Raw genomic sequence first — 11,592 nt, 5'->3', positions numbered from 1 at the left:
AGAGATGCAGCTCGGAGCTGACCAGCACGACGGGGAGGGGGCGCGGGGAGGAAACTGGGCTGGGGATCGAGCCCGGTGCGCAATCCTTCAGCCCTCGAGTGCCAAAGGGAAGCGGGTGGTGTAGGGGAGCCCCTCTCCGACGCACAGGAGCAGGCATCGGAGAGAAATCCACAAAGAAGGATTCCTCTAAAACTTTAGGAGAAACCGAGGGTCCCGTCAGCCCCTTCCCACCCACTGCCCCTAGTAGGAGATACACTATTGCGCTTAGCTTGCCCACACCCGACCACCGATCTCGCCTCCTCCCGCGGGCCTCCCGGGTTCCCCTCTGCCCCCTTGTGGGGATCCCCCTGCGCGTCAGACTCAGGTCCTGGAATAGGCCTCCCCAGAGGCTTGTGGCTCACTAGGGGTGTCCTGGCTCCCCCCTCTGGCCCAGGCTTACACTTCTCTACCTTTAATGTGCTGGACCAAGCCCAGTGCTGGGGCTGTGGGAAGGGGGACCGCTGGCAAGGTCCCTGACAAATGTGCCCTGAGGGTCCTGGTCATCCTGAAGAGGAGGCTCCTGGCCTTCTGAGGGGACATCAGCCTTGGACGTTAGAGCCCTAGTTCCCCTGCTTCCAGTCTTCCTGATCCTACCTACTGGAGGTGTTGATTGCCTTAGAGACTAGAGGGCCCCATAGCACTACAGAAGGTGCCCATTTGGAGAGGATGCCTAGTAATGCCAGGAACAGCCCACTCTCCCTACTTGGGTTTCTTTGGCTTCCTCCCAGGTGCCTCCCTGAGGTGGCCATAGGGTCCTGAGAAGGAGATGTCTTTGTGGGGAAATGTAAACAAAAGGTCTTGTTCAAAAAGGATCACCAGGAAACCAGGTGGACTGAATAGAATCGGAAATCGGGGAATCTAGCCTCCAGGCTTTAGGGAGGTGGGGAAGAAGGAGGAAGCCACTGTGCAGGTTTCCTCTTGCAAATGTGTCCCCACTGTGGTTGATCTTTTATCTCACAGCCTCTCGATGGCCCCTGACACATCCAAAAACAGCAGGGACACAGCAAAGGACTAAGTGGATAGTCCTGGGTGACTTATTTCCATAGAATGGCCATTTCACCCAGCAAGAGTAGAAAACTTTTGCTTTCTGTGTGTATCATTTATTTACTCTGGTTCAGCTTGGCATGGTCTTAGACATGCAGAGCACCTTCCCTGCAATGCCCTTCATGGTTGTCCCTTTGCTTGGGTTACCAGGTACTAAAGAGGATTTAAAAATATGTGAGTTCATCCAGACTGGAGTGTGTGTCTTGTGTTATTGCCATCAAGTGTTTCGAGACATGGAAAAGAAAGTTTAGGAGCCCTGAAGAGTCCAGCTATCTAGGAAAGACACTCAAATCGTGTTTTCTAATGAAAACTCTCAAAAGGTAAGACAAAGAATCTGGAACTAATTGGGTTAGGAAATGAATACCCGCTCTGAGTGAAAATGCCATAGGCAAAAAGAATTGTGTAATCTGGTAATGGGTGGGGTGATAGGAAAGGAGCAAGAGGGAAAAGAGTTGAAACCTGTAACTAGCAATTCCCTGGAAGAGAGAAAACACTCATGTGAACCAGGTGAATCAGAGAAGTGATTTTTTTTTTTCTTTTGTAACAGGACTTGGGAATGGGTGAATTGAACCCAGGGACACTTAACTTCTGAGCTACATCGCCAGCCCTTTTTATTTTCGATTTTGAGATAGGACCTCTCTAAGTTGCTTAGGGCCTCACTAAGTTGCTGAAGCTAGCTTTGAACTTGTGATCCTCCTGCCTCAGCCTCCCAAGTTGATATTCATTTTGACAGATATCAGAGCAAAGGGAGGTAGTAAAGTAAAAGCAGAGAGAAAGATCCCAAAACAGCCAACCATCACCCAGGGAAGACATATGAGGGATTGGGGTCCTCAGTGTGACAGAACCCTAGACCTGGTGGGCTCCTCACTTCACTAGATGATGCCTTCTCTGAAGGAATTTGCCTGCAATCAGAGAAGTCCTTTGTACCCACCCAATCCCCTCTATCAGCCAAGTGTGGAGTGGAGCAGGATCTTGAGTTCCCTATCAGCCCTGGGGAAGAAAGGAGAAAGCCTTAATGGGGGGGGGGGGGCTCCTCTACCAAGGAAAACAGTAATTTTTGCAGTACCTGCCCCTCCCAGTCTTTGGAATATCCCCAGGAGACCAAATTTTGGAAGGAGCAGGAGTCAGAATGAAGAATGTGCTTATGATCTTTCACAATCAGTATCCTCATTGGACTTGAGGTGGCTTTGGCCTTTTATTTCTGGATCTATTTGCTTTTGATCTCCTATTTTGTGTAGACAACCTTAAGCAGAAAATTTCAGTCTCTGATACTCCTGTCTGAGAAGGACTTTGATTGGAAAAAGCAGCATCACCTGCAGAGGTGCAAGGATCCTCCCAAGAAGGACAGGTGTGTTCACAAAGCTCCTTCCCCACTCTGGGCTGGGTGCTGGGCTCACCACAAGCTTCCTCCACAGCTTCCATCAGCATTTTGGTTTTATGTCTAACAGAGACTTTGGACCTGATGTGGGGCATAGAAGTGATTCATTTTTCTCAAAGGCTTTATAACAAAAAACGAAAAGCCCCCCTCCACCACCACTACATTTGCTGTCAGCCCAGGCCAAACTTTCCCTCAGTCAATGATTGGGGCCTTATCTGTGCATAGATAAGATGCATCTCTGACCAGCCATCCCTCACCCACAGTTCCCAGACCTGACAGAGCAGTTTCCACAACAAAGCAAGGTTGTGTCTCCATAACACCAATCTTGCCAGTTGTGTCAAACAGAAAAGCCTCCTGTTTAGAATGGGGAAGAAAGAGGGAGAGAAAAACCATAGAAGTTGCTCAGGAAAGAAAGACCACCCTCCAAGGAATTAGACAGATATATTCACTTTCTTTGATCACATTGAGACCAATATTGGTAGATGGGGGAATCAAAGGAAGAAGGGTCCATGAAATATTCAGATACACTTGACCTCAGATACACTTGAGTGTCCAGGCCTCCTATCACTGCATAATTCAAATGTAGCTTAGCCCACTATGGTGGAACACACCTATAATCTCAGTGATTCATGAGGCTGAGGCAGGAGGATCCCAAGTTTGAGGACAGTCTGGGCAACTTAGCAAGACCGTGTCTCAAATTAAAAATAAAAAAAGAACCTGGGATGTAACTCAGTAGTAGAGTTCCCCTGGGTTCAATCCCCAGGGATACAAGGGGTGGGGGTGGGGGGGGGGAAGGCAGGTAAAACTGCTTCTTCAGATACTCCCTGAGCTGGTAGCACTACAAAGGACCAAAAAAAGAAAGAAAGAAAAAAATCATCCCTCTGTGTGGTGAGTCAATGCTCCACATCATGTCTTTTGAAAGCATCATGTCTACAAGGCAGGCTTCCATTATTTTAGGTGTTCAGTTTACGACTGGAATTCAAAGAAACCACTTATTTTGTAATCATCTCCAATTTTTTTCCCTGCCCAGTTATATGGATTTGATGATTTTTTTTTTTACTTACTCCATGGATATGAGTGTAATTTTTTTTTCCGAGTGAACCATTTCTATATTCAGAGCTTTTAAAGCAATTGTTGAGGTATAATCTACATATAGCAAAATGAACACACAGCTTAAGCCTTTAGCTCAACAAGTTAATGTATGTATATAAGCTTACTGAATAAGTTCCAAATCAGGACTTAGAATATTTCTACCCCACCCCATTTCTCCCAGTCTCCCATGTCTCCCTTGTTCCAGTCCCCTGCCAGGCAAGAATCCCCCACTGCCTCCAAGATAAAACCCCTCTCCCCAACCCTCTCAGCCTAGGTCATTGTTGCCTGTCCTTGAACTTCTGGTAAATGGAGAGTACTTTGGCTCAGATTTTTTTCCGTGAGATCTGTCCAGTGTGCACAGCTGTGACTTGTTCTCTTACTTGCTTTGTAGGTATACAGTTTTTCTTTTCTTTCTTTTTTTCCCCCCCTTACCTGAGGCTTCAGTTCCCTTCCAAGTTTAGTGTAAGCCAAGAATAATCAAACCACTGCATCTGGATCAGAGACAAATGACCTCCCAGATTGGCCAGTTTTGTAGGGAACTTCAATTGAAATTCAAACAGTCATCCGCCGCTTCTCAAACCGGTTTCCCTACATAAGGAGGAGCCCGAGGGTGACTACAGGAGGAAAGGTTAAACTGAAAAACTTGAAGGGTCCACTTTTAAAGATAAGCATACAAGAATTCCTAAGAAGTGCATAAAAGTTTGAGGCAGGTTTTAGTGGGAAAAATCAGTCTGACTGCAGAATCCACTTTAATTCAAGCCCAATTCCTGCAATCTTTTCCATTCCCTTTTTTCTTCTGAAGGAGAAGCAGAACAGTAGAGATATGCACCTAATCCTCCACAGTCATGGAGCATCATCCTTGTAATCCAGAGTTGGTGGACATAAAAACTACAAGGTAGCTTGTCAGAAATACCCATCCCCAAGCCTATCCTGAGCAAATAGGACTTGGGGAACAGGGCAAGGATTACTATTTAACAGCGACCAGGAATTCTTCCTTATTAAAGGTTGAGATCTGCTGTTCTTGAGAAAGGCACAGTTTGGCATGTATTTCTAGTGGATCTTGGAGGGCAAATCTAAAAATGAATAGTATATTACCCAGCTCCTACTAGTCCATATTTTAATTGACTTGTTTTGTTTTTTTGGAAGAAATAAAGACAGAGGGTATGCAAACACACCTTCTAGGTTTGTCTGCATCCTTGGTTCACAAGTTCTATTTAAAATAAACGATGACTCCTATAAAATATAATTTAGAATCATGAAAACAATAGAGATTAAAATGTTAAACCCTCAGAGGGAAAAAATAATTAAGTATTCACAATTTGATCGATTTATTCGTCCTATCAAGATCATTCAGAAAGAAAACATACAGACGCCTTTAATTTTACTTTGTTCATGTAAACATGGACAGACAGGATGCTGAGTGTGTCAGAGGAGCTCAGGGAGGGCCTTGGAGCTTATTTTTGCTAACATGAAAATATTAGGCTTAGAGATTGAATGTTTTAAATCAAGAAAATAGATCTGAAAAAAAAGAAAAGAAAATAGATCTGTAAATTTAAATTTTATTTTTTAATTTCAAAACCTCTTCCTGATAGGCCATAATATATAGCGAAAGTATAAAAAAAAGAAGCTACAATATGAATTATGTGATCCTGTTTTTATAAAACTCAGCAAAATAATCTATGTTTATATATGTATACATGTATATTTATGCATACATATATACATATACTCACATACATTCATATACATGTATATATGATTGACCTCTCTCCCCAAATATATGAATGATCCTGATAAAATGAATAAATGGCTGAAATTGTAAATATTTACTTTTTATCTCTGAGGATTTAAATTTTTACACACACACACACACACACACACTTAGGAGGTTAGCAATGGTTATTCCTAGAGGTGAGATTATAGGATTGGGGGTAGGGAGTAATGAACAAAGAGGGATTTTCACTTTTTATTACTAAATAGTAGTAATAGTTTTTGAAATAATTTTATCCCACAATATGTACTGTTCTTTAGTTTTAAAAGTCAAAATTAAAAGAATTTGTTCATGTGTAAGCAGTTAAGTGGAGTTGACTTAAATTAGAGGAAATGGCATGGTTTGACTTTGACAGGACAGAGAAGGAGCTGGGTTCAGGTCTGCAGGCCTGCCTTCCAATGTGAGCATCTCCCAGCATTTGGTCCTAGGGCTTCTTTCTGAGGGATCCTAGAAAGCCCAGACACTGGCTAGAGGAGAAAATTGGACTTCTGGTTCTAATCTGGTCACAGATCTAAAGTGTAGTCCATTTCCCTTAGTGACAATCCTTCCTCTGTAGGACATTTTGCAGAAATGAAAGTTTCTGAAAATACACAGTTTTCAAAGAAAAGAGATGACAAAATCAGTTGCCTCTTTGCACCAGCCTGTGTTATCTGGATAAGGATAATCACAGCAAACCCATGAATCTGACTGCAGAATCCGCTTTAATTCAAGCCCAGCTCAGCTGTCAACTGTAACAACCTAAAAGTTGTAAACACACGACCTATCACTAAGTCCTCATCACCAGAGACCCGAGGTCAGTGGTATGGCTCCACGTTGTGCAGTGTTGTCTTGATTTCCTTAACTCATTTCACCCGGGGTGTTACCAGATGCCCAGGATTAGAGGATGACTTAGTCTAGAAGGTGTTCACAGGGAGACGCTGTGGTTATGCGCCTCCTGGTGGCAGTGGTAAACATCCTCCTGGGGGATTTCTGTATGCTTAAAAGGTCAACACCTTCCTGCCCTGACTGGTTCACCTACTCTTAGATTGAGCCCCGGATCTCTTTTCTTTCCACAGTTCATCTCAGGTTATATTAAGATGTTATTGAGGGCTGGCGTGGAAGAGCTCAGTGGAAGAGCACTTGCCTAGCATGTGTGAGGCACTGGGTTCAATTCTCAGCACCAGATACAAACAAATAAAGATTCATTAACAACTAAAAAATATTTTTTAAAAAAGAAAGAAAGATGTTATTGAATAACCGGTGTGTCGTATGTAGCACTTCCTGTCTCCAGAGTTTGTTTTGTTGGTGAGATTTTTCTCGAATTTTATTATCAAGCCATACAACCTTCATTTAGATACTGAAATATTTCATTTGTTTAAAATTAAGTCATTTTCATTGAAGGCTTACACCTGTGGTAGACAGGAATCGTCTATATCACTTCCTTTCCATTCAATTAAGTCCTTACTACTTGAAATGTTGTCCCAGGATTAAGAGAGACCAACAGTTAGTGGCATCACCTGAGAGCTTATTAGAAATGCAGAATTGCAGTCTTGCCACAGACCTGCTAAATCAGAATCCTCATTTTTACAAAAGATTCCTATGCATATGAAAGTTGAGAAGCATGCATTTGGTTGATGCTTCCTCATAGATTAGTCCACTAATCAGGACTACATATCTGTTTTGTTTCATATTGCGTTGCTGTAACAAAATGCCCAAGACTGATTAACTTACAAAGAAGATTATTCATTCACAATGGCAGAGGGTCCAAACAACATGGTGGCCAGAATCCTAGTGAGCTCCCCCTGGCTGCGTCACAACATTGTTGAAGTAGCAGAAAAGGAACTGGCTATATGCAGAAGAAGCCAAGTACATGGGATGGCCTCCTTAATAACAAACTTGTCTCACAACTAATCAAGTCCCATAAAAGCTAATGCTCCCAAGAGAAATCATCAATCCATTCATGAGGGCGGTGCCCCCATAGCTTAATTACCTCCCACCAGGCTTTACATCTTAAAAGTTTTACTACCTCAACACCACTGCACTGGGGACAGTTTTCAGCATATGAACCTTTGGGGGACACACTCAACCCATAATACAAGCCAGAGTAATAACTACCCCTATTTATAGCTAATGATAACACTCAAGATTACATAAACTATTTTACTTTTCCATGTCTTGTTTGCATTTAAACACCTCTTAAATATGGAAAATGTAACAAAACTGAATTTTCAGTGTTTAAGCATTTAATCTATAAGCAATAAATTCTGAAGTCCCTAAGGAATAAGAATTTCAGCTACAGCATCATTTAGCAAGGCACTATATTCCACATAATATTCAAAAGAAAACTTTCTACATCAAATTCCACATATATTGTAAACTATGTTAGTTCGACGACATGTGTATAATGCATATCAAGCACAAAATAGGGCATACCCTAAACTTTGAAAAAAGTATCACCAAAATTGGAGGATACAATCCTGCCTTGGCATAATTCCTTTTAAGTTTTTCAAAGTGTTCACCTACTTAGTATGCATTAGCCTAGTAGTCATTAAAATATTATGTCCAAGAAATATCAAAATTTTTAATACAATGAGAAAACTTATTAAAGGAATGAAAAAAGTCCTTTGAGATGTTAAAAATTAGGTGCAATCATTTTCATTGAACTTTTTATTTTGAGCTAATTTTAGACTTATGGGAAGTTGCAAAATAGTACTGAGATTTGCTGCCAGCCCCTCATCAATCTTCTCTTAATGGTATCACTTTGGGTATTTATATTATAAGAATCAGAGCTATGAAATTATTATAGGTGCAATACTAATTTGCAGTCCTGATTTAAATGTCATAATTTTTTCTTCTAATACTCTTTTTTTTTCTCTTCAAGTATCCAATTAAGAATTCTACATTGCTTTAAATTATTTTTGCTCCTCTGTTTTCTAAAATCTAGGACAATTCTTCAATCTTTCCTGTCTCTTTCATGACTGACACTTTTGAAGCATACTGAGAGTCTATTGCATGGAATGGCCCTTATTAACAGGTTTTCTGATATTCTTATGATTTTTATGAAGTTATGCATTTTTTAATTATTATTCTTATTTGTTCGACTTAGTTGTACATGACATCAGAATGCATTTCAATTCATCGTACACAGATGGAGCACAACATTTCAATTCTCTGGTTATACACGGTGTAGAGATGCGCTGTTCGTGCAATCATACATTTTCTTAGGGTAATGATGTCCATCTTGTTCCATCATCTTTCCAACCCCCTTAACCCCTCCCCACCCTCCCTTTTGCCCAATCCAAAATTCCTCCATTCTTCCCATGTGCTCCCCACCCATCATAGATCAACATCCACTAATAAGAGAAAACATTTTGGTCTTTAGTTTTGGGAGATTGGCTTTGAAGTTATGCATTTTTTTTTTTTTTTTTTTTTTTTTGCAGTGAAATGACACCATGTTTTTCTCTGTGCAACCTTCCAAGGGATTCATGGTGTCAGTACTATTTCTTATAATGGGTGATGATAAACTGGATTACTTGGAATTAATATTTTGGGTAGATACTTAGTAACTACACACATCTTGTTTCTCCTCAAAATTCCACAGTCATTTTAGTATCTATTGATGGATCTTTCTGCAACAGTGATTACCGTGGGACTTAAATGTCTTGTGAAAAGTTACATGCCATTTTCCTGAAGCAGTGAATGACTACTGGAGAAGAGTAAAATGTGTGTAAATAGACTGGAAATTTGAAGAGGAAAGGAGGCAATGTTCAAGCAAAAAAACAATGACCAATGGGGAGAGGAGAGCATATGGCACCCTATAAGTTATATTTCCATCCTATCTTGGTGTTCCAGAGAAGTGCTTCTGTAAGAAGCAGCAGGCAACTTCCAGACCTCCTAGCACCTAACTTCAAGACCTTATTATCTCCCATGGATAAGATTTCCCATGCAAGGATCTGAATCTACCAGCCAATGACTCAGGATTCTAAGACTTGAAGTCATATCTTTAAAAGACCCAGGGTGCTGTTCAGAGTGGAGCAAAACCATATACCTATCTGTATACCAATCTTATCTGCAAGTAAAGTATATAAATCAAGATGAGGCAGTTGTCTATAATAAAATAGACTGCATTTTAATTTATAAACCACCCACATTTTATTAGCATTAGTAAATTCCTTTGATAGACACACAGCTTTTGTCTTTGGTTACTGGAGGTGTTTTACATAAAGAACTCTTTGGTCAGATCTATTGAGGTGTTTTACATGAAGAACTCTTTGGTCAGATCTATTGAGAATTATGCTGTGGGTGGTCTGCAGCTTCAAAATGTCATGGTTCACAGGTGTTTTGTGCATTACACTCTCTTTATATTTAAGAGAAACTTCAGAGGCACTGAAATTACATTAGGATCTCCTTGTTCACACAGCAAACCCCTTTAATTCCCTACCAAGCAACAATCCATGGTTTCCAGAGCACTGGTAAATATTCCACCAAATGCAGAGCTAGAAGGAACCAAGACCTAATTCTGGATTTTCCACAGATGTGCAAGATGAGAAAATGTCACATCTTCCAGATGCCTTCATTTTATTAAGAATACCAGTTTTAAAAATGGGAGTTCATAACCACTTGAATCAAAGTGTGAAATATGATATATCAAGAACTATGTAATGTTTTGAACAACCAACAATTAAAAAAAAAGATGGAAAAAAAAAGAATACCAGTTTTGTACATGTATGAAGACTTGAATGGGTGTCAACATACTTTGTGTACAGAGACATGAAAAATTGTGGTATATAAGTGTATGAAGAATTGTAATGCAAAAAAACCCAAAGTACATATAAAGATATAAATTGGCGTGAACATACTTTATATACAGAGATACGAAAAACTGTGCTCTATATGTGTAATAAGGATTGTAATGCATTCCACTGCGGTCATGAATTTATAAAAAATAAAATAAAATAAATAAAAGATAAAAAAGAATACCAGTTTCTTTTCTCTAAGGTAAAGAATCACCACATCATCATTCACTGTTATTCACAACTATCAGGAAATTTCAACTTTCTGAAAAAGGTAAGTTATTCTCATCGTGGTCATAAGAACAAAAGCTTTGCTCTTTATGAATTTCTCATTTATAACCATATGTGTGATGTGATTACTGAGATGTTCTATATACTCCAAAATCTGACCTAGGCAGCGTTTCACCTGCTATTCAAAGTTCCATGAGCTTCTGCTGATGGTAAAATATGTCCAAAAATCCTCCCCTCTTTAATAGCAATGAAAACATTAGGGACAATATTTTAGAAATTATCAGGATTTCTCTAGGGAATCCACATTTTCAGTATTCCAGAAATCAATTAAAGAATTTCATAATGTGGGGAGCATTTATTCAAAGAACAAATGGCTGAAAACCAGTAAGAGCAGTGGGCTTTGTGGCATTTTTGCTTGCGCTATTCTCACTCCCACTTCCCAGCTCCATGGTAGCCTTGACAACCAATAGCTCACATCTACAGAGCCAAGCCAGAAGCCTAGCAGCCCCTGGAAGAGGCAGATCGTCATGACTGGACATGTCTGATGGTTCCCTGAAAGATTCTTCTTTACCTAACCTGACACAGAGCTCGGCCAATGCAAATAGCCTCTCGCCCCCGTGAGAATTTGTTGGAAATAATCAGCAACAATTGTTTAACATCATGCCGGAGGCAGTGAATAACAGATGGCGCAAACAGTAACCTAACCAAAAATTTGAAAGTAATAACTAGAGAAAGAGATATCCACTGGGAGCTTTGAAAACACCAAAATTTATGGGAATAGAGAAAGTCACATTCACATGTAGGGTTGTGTATATGGCCAGGGCTGTGCATGTGTTAAAGGAGACCCAGAAAAGATCCTAAACTCCCACCTCTGACTGAGGCTGTTTGCAAACAGGAAGAAAAAACTGGGAGCCTTGATTACTCTGGGAAGTGTAGCAGCCCTGATTTCCTGCGAGGAACCCTTCAGCTTCAGAAAGGCAAGGGCATTGATTACTATCATGAAAACATACAAGAGTACAAAACTAACTGGCAGAGGTAAATTCACAGTCAAATTCATAATGCTCCCTGACAATTAGTGGTAAGTAAATCTTTTGAATCTTTAATGTGAAAGTTAAAAGTCAAATAGTCAATAACAGCCATAGCCAAATAAGTTGTTAAGGAATCCACAATATGAAAAGTGTAATTTGTGACAACAAAAATATAAATTGTGGGGGGGGGGGCTAAAAGTCTAGAGTATATATGTATGTGACTGAAGTTAGCTTATT

At 40.4% G+C, this 11,592-nt stretch overlaps 1 long non-coding RNA gene across 1 annotated transcript; it reads left to right on the top strand.

The window, feature by feature from the left end:
* Positions 1-6: 6 nt before the first annotated feature.
* Positions 7-9,993, top strand: LOC125619061. Its single transcript, XR_007350541.1, has 3 exons — positions 7-1,403; positions 2,322-2,431; positions 8,905-9,993. It is a non-coding gene; the product is annotated as an uncharacterized LOC125619061 (long non-coding RNA).
* The last annotated feature ends 1,599 nt before the right edge of the window (positions 9,994-11,592 follow it).

The sequence above is a fragment of the Marmota marmota genome, unplaced genomic scaffold (assembly GCF_001458135.2).
Source record: "Marmota marmota marmota unplaced genomic scaffold, marMar, whole genome shotgun sequence".
NCBI lineage: Eukaryota > Metazoa > Chordata > Mammalia > Rodentia > Sciuridae > Marmota > Marmota marmota.
The sequence above is the reverse complement of the archived record's forward strand: the minus strand, read 5'-3'. Positions and strand labels throughout refer to the sequence as shown.